Raw genomic sequence first — 8,916 nt, 5'->3', positions numbered from 1 at the left:
TTTGTCTGCCGTTGCCTCCGTTTCCCTGATGCTGCCCCCTCAACGCTCCGTCGCCACCTTGGAAATGGAGCGGTGCCACAGTAAATGCAGGCACATGCGCAGGATGGGCCCTGCGCATGTGCCCGCATCCTTTTTTTAATTTTTACGTTTGAATCGCGTTTTTGCTATCCACCCTGAATGAGGGCCTATGTGCTTTTTAATATACGTCTGCCTGACCTCCAAATCTCATAGAAGTCCGTACACAGGGAGTTATTCAGGTTTGTTAGCAAACCAAAAGAGCACACTAATGGACAAAACCATGTTGCATCGCAGGTGGGGCAGGTGCATACTTACCTACTCTCCCGGAAGCTGCGGGAGGCTCCCGTTTTTTGGGGTAGCCCCCCGCACCCCCGGAAGAGTGGGCAGGTCTCCCGCATCCTGCTCGCACCCTAGTGATGCAAGCAGGATGGAGAGATAATTGCCCGTTTTCGCAGTTCCGTCGGGTGGAGAAGGAGTTAAAATGACGCAAATTGCGTCATTTTAGCCCTGCCCCCTTCCCGCGGACCCGCACATTGCGTCAATTGCCAATGTGGGGGCGGGGCTTGGTGATGTCACTATCCAGCCCCGCCCCCGAAGACTCCTGCAGCGTCTCCTCTCCGGGCTTCTTCCGGAGAGGAGAAATAAAATGCAGGCAAGTATGGGCAGGTGTAAAATGCGCAGAGAGAGTTAGATTTGGGTGGGTTATATTGTTTCTGTGCATGATAAATACTGACTGCTTTATTTTTACACTGAAATTTAATTTTCAATTTGGACACCCCCCCCCCCCCAAATCTAAATCTGTGTGCTCTTTTGGTTTGCTAACACCTTGAATAAGGCCCACTCTGATCTATTTCAAGCACCGCGTGACCAGGCTCGCAGAGGTCTCACAGGAGGTCTTGCTGGGTGCACAGTACTTGGCTGATTGGAAGCATTTACCCTGTCAGCCGAATGATTGCAAAGGTGTGTACCCAGCTTTATGCTTCAAACATGTCAAATACAAATGAACGGGTCATAATTCTATCCAAGCAGTGAGTTCCTGAATGTATGAATACCTACTTTTTTTCCTCAGCGTTGTAACAATTCTCACTAATTATTTCCTGTCCCATCAGTCCAAAGCACAAAATCAACAATGTAATTGAGAATTGTTGAAGCAGTGTTTTCCTGATGAAAAGGCTTAGTCATCTGCTATACTTCCTGACACAGCATACAAATGCCAGCACATGCTGTAGCCTTGTAACAAAAGGAAATAGGAAGAAAACATGCTGTAACCCCAACTTGGCACTCATGAGTATTGAGTCAATGGGGCTAATTCAGACCTGATCGCTGCTGTGGGTTTTCTTTGGCATCTCTGCCCAGCGATCGCCTCTGCCTGATTGAGGCAGAGGCGTTCGTTGGGCGGGGGGTGGGTGGGCTGGTGGCATTGGGCTGCCATTTTGAGGGCGGGGTCCGGGCAATGCAGGCATGCTGGACCGTGTGTCACACGCAGCCGCTGCGACCCTGGAAAGCGTCGGGTAGCTCCCTGCCAGCGCGCAGGAGCTGCGCTGGCAGGGAGCTACTCTTCAGGTACAAAAACATCGCCGACGTGCGATGCTTTTTTACCTGTGCGGCGAGGGGAGGGCCAGACATGCGGGGTGGACTAGCCCTGTGCTGGGCGTCCCCCCGCATATCAGGGTGGCTGATCATAGCTGTGCAAAATTTTGCACGGCTATGATCAGGTCTACATTTGGCCATATGTGTAATACAAATGTAATGACCATGCCGTGGATTGAATATAAAATTACTAATTAAAAGAATGAAAAATACACGTGTTCTGTAGAATAATTCCTGTTCACTAAAAGAATAACAATGAACATCAGCTAGAAAACTATAAGAGACATGTCAGCTGCTACTGATTTTATGCAGTGTACAGTGATGCAACTTAATACTGTAAATATTGAAATATTCTTGTCAATGTTTTCTTATGCATGATATGCCAGAATAAAATGTGTCCTCTATCATTCCCTCTAATCCGCTATTTTAGCCTTCACACTGACATATCTCCCAATTTTGTAATGTTGTTCGGCAGATGTGCCCAAAAAGGGGGCGGGCCTTCATCAGAAAGGGCTTCGTCAGAAGGCAGCTTGGTCTCATCGGACGACCCCCGTGTCCGTCATTTTGGGGGAGTGCGCAGTGCTCCTGAGCAGCCGGGCAGCCCCCGCCTCACTCCCGGCACTGTTTAGATGCCGTGCACGTGCGCACGGCATCTAGGGGCCAATTCAGTAAGGATTGTAAAAATTATAAATTTGCATAAATTGCGAGCAATCGTAAAATTGCGAAAGCACGCCCAACGGAAAAACTGCAACACTAATTTAATATTACAAAAAGGTGGGCTTGTGAAATGTGCAAATATTGTGAAGACCTAAAAAAATACGCATTATTTGCGTATAAATTTACAATTTTACGCATTTTTTGCTTACATGTTTCTGATGTCGCAATTTTTACAAACAACTGTGTTTTAACCTTAAATATTGCACTACCTACTTTCCAGGTAGGTAGTGCAATATTGTGTGTGTGTAGCGATATAAAAAAAATGAAAAAAATAAAAATAACCAAATGTATGTGGGTATGTTTTGTTAACAAAAAACGTGTTGGTTGCTTAAAAAGCATTAAAAAACTGTTAGGAAGCTAAAAGACATTAAGCAGATCCTACAAAACAAAATGCTTGGAAATGTTAATTAATGTTTGCTTTTAAAAAATAGTGTGGTTGTCAAACCTCGATTGTTAGTAAGTGTAAAAACAATTAGGTTCCTAACCTGTATTTTATAAATAAACATGTGTTACAGAGTTTAAATCTTCCTTACGTGTTAGAAGTTTCAATACAGCTGAATGAAGTGATTTGTGGTCTAAGGTGTGAGCTTCTTCAGCTGGGTGTAATGAAGCAATGATTGCAGTATACATCGAACATTCTACAACTGAGGTCAGCTTGTGACCTGTAGTCACTCAGAAACTAATCATAAATGTGTGATCAGTTGTTAAAATTGCGTATGCACTGCCCACCGAACATCTGCACACGCCCACAACACGCCCCTGATCGTAGTTTTTGTGAGTCCAGCCCTTTAGTACGCCCCCTACACGCCTACTTTTCGTAGTGCATACGCAGTTTTTGCTTCATCTCAGAAGTTGCGTTTTTTTTCTCAGTTTTTGTGGTATATGGTATGGTGCAGATTTTGCGATTTTCCGCATGTTCTGCGATATTTGCGGCTTTGCGATCCTTGCTGAATTAGGCCCCTAATTCAGTGATCACCGACTGCTTTGCAGAGCAGAGCATCGGTGATCACAGGATCTCCCAACTGCCCCACCCACCCGCGGGACACTGCGACCCGCGGGAGGAACAGCGGGACAGTGTCCGAATAGCTGGACTGTCCCGCTGAAATCGGGACAGTTGGGAGGTGTGCACTGATGTTGCACTGTACATACATAAATCTGCATTACTGCAGATTTGTTGATTGACAGGCAGAGGTGTTCGCAGGGCGGAACGGGTAGTGACTCAGCGTTGGTCAGATGTGCTGGCAAAAATGGGGGCAGGTTCGGGGCGGCCGCGTGATGTCACATGCGGTCGTTGCAATCCGAAAAATGGCTGCCCTTCGCTGCCTGTCTGCCTAGACAGGGGGGCTCCCACAAATCAGCAATGCGATCGCAATGTAATTGCCCTGTGCTGGGTGGCCACCAGCATGCGATCGCAGCCAGTGGCAGTTTTGCCGAAATAGCAAAACTGCAACTGAAGCTGAATAAGGATTGTAATCTTCACTAATGTGAATGGCCAGATGTTATCTGTAAAGTGCTGCAGAATATTTTTGTGCTATATACAGGGCTGTAACTCGGTGTGTGTGGAGGGGGCACCGCACATAGTGCTGCAGGGTAGGGGGGACAATTGGTGGCACTTGTCAATTATCTGTTTTAATTACTTTCACTTTGAGCTTCCCCCCTTTCTGAAGCCCAGCATCTCCTGACCACCACTGTCTCCTACCCTGACCCCTTCTGTCACTTATACCTATACAACATTCATGAACTCAACTTGAGCTTTCTTTGTTATTCAGTCACATTGTCCTTTATTACATTTGAAGATGCTCATATACCCGGGATTTGAGCCCATTGCCTGAGGCATTGCAGTCAGACAATCTATTCATTGAGCTATCTGCCCTTACATAGAAAGGTAGATAATTCTAAGCTAGAGAATTCTAACTATTTGAAGCTTACCTTGTACTTAGTGAAAAAATGATCAGCATTGCAGCTGAGCAGATCTGTTTATTGTGTGACTGCAAGAGATTGGATGTGTGGCTGCACACTACATACTGATTATTTTTTTTACAAAGTATCAGTAGCTTCATCTAGTATTCATTGGAATTTTGCAGGATCAAATAGCTCAATGAGTAAGATGTTTGGTTACAGTTCAACAGGTTATAGGTCTGAATCCCGGGTATGGCAGTATATTGTAACTGAATATTAATGACAGGGCCGTAACTAGGTGTATGCAGAAGGTGCATTGCCCACAGCGCACTTGCCCTGTAGGCGCACCTTCTACATACACCCTGAGTGGCTGCATATCCCTCCTGCTGACGGCCATCCTCCCGCTCCCCTGTGCCTGGCACCCGCAGCAGCCCCAAGCTCCGACCAACTGGAGCCACTGATCACTGTATAAAGTCAGCAGCAGCGCTGGACAGGATATCCCCCCTGTGCTGCTGCGCTCCCGCGGCCTGCCCCCTCTCTGTCTGTGAAGTGTGCAGACTCCGCAGAGGAGTCAGTTCTGTACAGGAGCCGGCAACAGCGCAGGAAGAACGTAAACCTCACGTGCCTACACAGACACTACACTCTACACTATATTACACTACACTTCACTACAGTACACTTCACTACAGTGCACTACACTATTCTACACTATACTACACTACATTCTACTACACTCTAAGGGCAGGGGGGGGTGTAAGGGGGAATCTTCCTGCAGTAATGTGTAAAATGGGGACTCTGCCTGCTGTACTGCATATAAGGGGGACTCTTCCTGCCACAATGTGTAATAGGGGGACCTATCCTGGCGTAATGTGTAAAAGGGGGAATCTGCCTGCCACAATGTGTAAAAGGGGGACCTTTCCTGCCATAGTGTTGAAAGGGGGACTCTGCCTGCCGTAATGTGTAAAAGGGGGCTCTGCCTGCCGTAATGTGTAAAAGGGAGCTCTGCCTGCCGGAATGTGTAAAAGGGGGACTCTGCCTGCCGTAATATGGGTAAGTGGCACTACTGTGTGGCATATTTTGAATTGGCACTATTTTGTGGCCACGCTTCTTCCCCATGAAGCCACACCCCTATATTTTTGGCACACACCTACGGCGCGCACTGGCCCTATTTCAAATATGATGTGGGAGGGGGGGCGCCAATACTGTTTCTTGCACACAGCACTAAAATGTCTAGTTAATGCACTGGCTATATAAATAACTGGTAATAAATCATAATAAATACACTAGTACAACTACTATCTGCATGCTATAATTGTCAGGGGGCAGATTGGGGTGCATACGCTGACTGGGGGGCAGCATAATGAGCGGGGACCTGTCTGCTACAATTGTGGGGGGAGGGGGCGGCACTGAGGATTGTTTGAGGAAGGGGGGCCCCAGAATCGGTGTCTTGCTTAGGGCATATGAGATCTAAATTCACCTGTTGACTGACATAGAGGTAAGAAGGCCCTGCTCACAGGCTTACAATCTATTTGTTAGCAACCATCATCCGCGTCATTAGATGTTAGGTAACCATGAACCATGGTTACATAGTACAGTCCCGGCATGTAAGCAGATGCTCAACCATTTTGGCATTGTTTCAGAACACCCATGCTTTTTAATCAGGATCACATGTAATAGTGCAACAACCATATATAAAAAACAGCTAGTTTACCTTAAATACCATGGTGGATAGGAGAGAAACACCATACTGGTCAGAAAAGAAGCAACATCCCCCAAAAGTTGTAATGGTTGTCATGACAATGCCGTTACCATAGCAGCACTTGTAGCAGGTGTAGCTGGGTCTGTTTAGAGATACCATAGTGTTTATCTGCTGCTATGGTAACAACATCATCTTGACAACCATTACTGTATATCACTTCTGGGGGCAACTATATATATATATATATAAAAACTTGTTGCTTCCGGCCGGGTGGAACGCAGCGTTTCCGGCAAGTGGAACGCATGGCGCTCCTCACGGCGGCCGGGTCATACTTGTGCCTCGCTGTTGCGCGGCTGGCGTTTGAGCGGCTCTCCGGTGGTATGTGGCATGTGTGGGTGCCGGGATGAATGGGCGCTGTGTTAATGACTCGTATGTAGGGACCTGGAACGGATGGGGACTCTGAGCACGGTTACCCCCATCTCTTCCGGCTACTTCCGGTCCGGGGAGTTTAAATAGTCCATTAACCGCAGGTACTAGTTATGCAGCTCAGGGATGACTAGGATCTCAGGACACCAGTAAGTGGAATATGGATGATTTTATGTGGATTTGTGAGGATTGTCATCTTTGAGATGTGGCTGATGATTTTTTTTTAAATATTAACCGTTTAGCCACATTGGTGTCCCTGAGCTCCTGTAGCTGCATCTAGGTCACAGCAGCTGATATACCAGGTATGTCTCATTAATGTCCATGGACTGACATAGTAATTGTGTGGTTTGGACAGAGTTGACTATTTCTGATATTATGCTTATAGATTTGTATGTCCTCTGAAAACCTGAGTTGTTGTGTTGAGGAATTTATACCTGCGATCTTCTGTCCATATACATTATGGAAGAAGTAAGGTCAGGTGAGTGGGACTACACGGAGGGATTTATGGTGACACTGAGGTGCTGCATGCCATGTAACTTATTAGTGCACTATTTCTTAGACTCTTTTCCTATCTAGTGGGTGACGAGCAATGGTGTGGGTATCTATATATTGGTGCCTTACTCTATATAAAAAATCGATTGAGATTATATTGCTATATGGCCTGGGAGGCGGAGTTCTCAATTGTGCTTCTTTTGTTCTTGTTTTAGATACTATATCAGCCTTTTTTCTATACGATGTTGATTAGATTATTCTACATCGCCGGTCTTGAGAAAGGTTCATTTATGAACCGAAACGTCGACACTAAGGCTATGTGATGACCAATAAAACTCTATATTTTACTTTTGGATGGATTTATCTTTCTGCGTGAGTGCACTCTCCACAGTGTGGAAACCCTACTATTTCAAGTGGATCGTTATGGTCTATTAGGAGCACCCGCTACGTTGAATCGGATGAGATGTGAGTGCAGGACCTACCAGGATATATATATGTATATATATATATATATCTAAGAAATTCTCATGGGAGCTCAACCACTTCAGATTTCACATACAAATGTGTTTATTTTAAAATAATTCTTTAAACAGTAAAAACTGTACTCATATAAAAGTTTCAATAAAACATACACATGACTTTACATTACAAATGGACAGTATAGACAAATATTTATCTTGATAATTTTTGGTAATATCCACATCTATTTCTCAATGAAGCGTTCAGATGTATGTTCAAATCACAAATGCGTGAGTGCCCAACGCGTTTCGTCCTTACAGGACTTCATCAGGGGACGCAATCTGAGTGGTAGTTAGAAAGAGGGTGATATACCAAATGCTATTTACATTTATCACAGTCTTGCTACATTAAGATCATCTACTTACATACCAATGAGATCAAAGTTTGTAAGATATCACCTCCAACTTTTGCCGTGGGTGTATATAAAAATTCTCACAGATAAAGGATCTAGAAATGTCACCATTAGAATTGATATTAAATTACAGTGACCATATATATTCACAATAGAATTAGTAAACATAATCAAGGAGGAAGGAACAAACAAAATGGAGTAGTGGAGGAATAGATGCAATATACTCTCTATCAATGGGTATGATAATTGCTCAATTAATCACAAATTGAGTGCAATTCTATGTTACTCATTATTCAAAAGCAGAATTGATGGTAATTATTCCATTATATCATAGACATTCAAACAAAGCTACTCACATTCCAATATTGGTGTCTATCATAAAAAAGTTCATCAATGTATAAACAGAAGAAAAATTGCTGTGACAGTAACCTATAAATTGGAAATTCAGACAATAATATGTATGGATAGGTGAACTTTACCAGCATAAATTATAAGCTACAGATTGTTATTTACATTGTATATTGGAACCTAACTATACATAACATTCATTATGCGAATGGAGTTAATCCCTATTATTCTTATATATACAATATCATTGCACTATTTGTGAGGGACCATGGTGAACCAAATCGCTGATCAATAATATCTTTATATGCCTAATTATTCATAATATCAATTTGCACTTTTATATATTATGAAAAGGCAGAGTTTTGACAGCCATTATAAGTTCAAACAATGCCTTAGTATATTTGATGAGGCAAAGCTTCACATCCATTATAGGTCCAAATGATATCTTAGCATATTCCCTTACAAATTGACACCCCTGTTGTTTACTTCACGTTGTACTGCACATTATTATATAATAAATCCTAAATAGTGAAAGTGATTTAATTCATAGAAATTATTGCTATACAAAAATGAGGCTACAACCGAATAAATTTAATTAATTTATAATAGGAGGAACATCTTAGGCTCACCTTTTTAGTTGAAAATAGACCAATCCTATTTAAAATAAGAATATTGTGATAGACTCAAATGAGTCAATACCCTGAAAGAGAAATTTATCCATAAATATGGGTTCTTTCTCCAATATATCAAAAAATGTCTGTTAGTCATGATATTTACCTTAGTATTCTCTCAGGATTCTCATTCACAGCTCAAGTGCTAAATGGAAACTGGGGCTGATATTTATACCTCCTCCCCA

General features: G+C 43.4%; 1 long non-coding RNA gene across 1 annotated transcript; it reads right to left on the bottom strand.

The window, feature by feature from the left end:
* Positions 1-7,412: 7,412 nt before the first annotated feature.
* Positions 7,413-8,142, bottom strand: LOC134982848 (uncharacterized). The gene is made up of 3 exons (XR_010191532.1): positions 8,069-8,142; positions 7,730-7,807; positions 7,413-7,641 (listed from the first exon to the last, which is right to left on the bottom strand). It is a non-coding gene; the product is annotated as an uncharacterized LOC134982848 (long non-coding RNA).
* Positions 8,143-8,916: the final 774 nt, after the last annotated feature.

This window comes from Pseudophryne corroboree, chromosome 1 (assembly GCF_028390025.1).
Source record: "Pseudophryne corroboree isolate aPseCor3 chromosome 1, aPseCor3.hap2, whole genome shotgun sequence".
In the NCBI taxonomy this organism is placed as follows: Eukaryota; Metazoa; Chordata; class Amphibia; order Anura; family Myobatrachidae; genus Pseudophryne; species Pseudophryne corroboree.
Note: the sequence above shows the minus strand (reverse complement) of the source record. Positions and strands in the feature narration are given on the sequence as shown.